The following is a 1,586-nucleotide window of genomic DNA, read 5'->3' as shown; positions in this document are numbered from 1 at the left end:
GAGGGGGGATGAGGATGAGATAGGAGAAGACTAACCTTCCAAATAGGGAAAAAACAGTATGTTCCGAAACAAATAAATGAAATGACATGCCAGTTTTGAGAAAGTTCAACAAGTTCAATACTCTGGGGCATGAAAGTATAAGAAATAACTTGAAGTAGAGCAGACCAGGTCAAAAAGATCTTCTACGTATTTTGAGGTTAGAAATGACTGGCTCTGGTGGTTGATTGGATGAAGGGATGGAATAGATAGAGGAGAGAGACCCACTTTGGAATGAGAGATATAGAGAGCTATTAAATTATCACTTCCAATTATATTTATCTAAGTTTTTATAAGTGAATAATTGAGGATCTCTAACCCACCAATTAAAATTTCCAGTTACTTGTTAAGGCTGACACTTAACATTTTATTAACTGACATTACCTTTGAACAAAAAGTTTTGAGCCTCTCTTTTAAATCTTTGAAAAAATTTACTCTGTAATATTTTAAGGGGGTGGGAGATTGGGAGTAGTGGAGAGGAGAGTACTGGGGAATGTCTCTTCCCTCATTTTCTGGTTCTATAAGGAGAAATTGTCTTTAAACGTCCCCGCTTCTTGTCCTGCCCCTCGCTCTCCTTTCCCTCTTGAAAGTGGGGTGATTCTACTCAAGAATAACTGGGCCTGGGCCTTAGTCCCTTCCTCTATCCTTTCCCCTCAGGAGTCAGAAGACCAGGGAGATGTCCTTTTCTAGGCTGCTCCTCCAATATGCTGTAAGATTTTTTTAAAAATATATCTTTATTGATTTCAGAGAAATGCAAAAGGAAAAGGAGATAGAAACATCAATGATGAGAGAGAATCATTGATCGGCTGCCTCCTGCATACCCCACACTGGGGATCAAGCCTGCAACCCAGGAATCGAGCCATGACCTCCTGGTTCATGGGTCAGTGCTCAACCACTGAGCCACACCGGCCAGGCAAAATCAGCATTTCTTGTCAGTTACTCCATTATTGTCAATAGCATGCTGCCTTTCTCATATCCTCAGTTTGCCTTTGTGTGCCATTTTAAAAAATTCATTGATTCGAGAGAGAAGGAGAGAAATAGAAAGAGAGAGAGAGAGGTAAGGAAGGAAAGAGGGAGAGAGAGACAGAGAGAAAGAGACATTGACCTGTTGTTCCACTTATTTATGTATTAATTGGTTGTTTCTCATATGTGCCCTGACCGGAGATTGAACCTGCAACCTTGGCGTATCTAGATGACTCTCTAACCAACTGAGCTACCCAGCCACAGCTCTCAGTTTTCCATCTACACTAATAAAAGAGAAACATGGTAATTAGCGTACGACCGCTACCCTTCCCATTGGCTAATCAGCATATCCTTATGCAAATTAACTGTCAGCCAAGATGGCGGCCGGCAGCCAGGCAGCTGGAAGCGAACATGAGGCTTGCTTGCTCCAGTGACTGCAGACTCCAAAGTTCCCCGCCTGACTTGCCAGTCTCTGAGTTGCAACTCTAAGCAACTATGTACTATGTTGCAAATAAGAAGCTAAACAAAACCCCAGAAACCAGCTTTCAGCCTGCCGGGATCTCAGAGCTGAAGTTATACATTGTTTC

General features: G+C 42.2%; 1 protein-coding gene across 1 annotated transcript in view; it reads right to left on the bottom strand.

The window, feature by feature from the left end:
- Positions 1-1,586, bottom strand: part of IL23R (interleukin 23 receptor) — a 68,835-nt gene that overhangs the window by 42,900 nt on the left and 24,349 nt on the right. The window lies entirely within an intron of this gene.

Source organism: Myotis brandtii, unplaced genomic scaffold (genome assembly GCF_000412655.1).
Source record: "Myotis brandtii unplaced genomic scaffold, ASM41265v1 scaffold26, whole genome shotgun sequence".
In the NCBI taxonomy this organism is placed as follows: domain Eukaryota; kingdom Metazoa; phylum Chordata; class Mammalia; order Chiroptera; family Vespertilionidae; genus Myotis; species Myotis brandtii.
The sequence above is the reverse complement of the archived record's forward strand: the minus strand, read 5'-3'. Positions and strand labels throughout refer to the sequence as shown.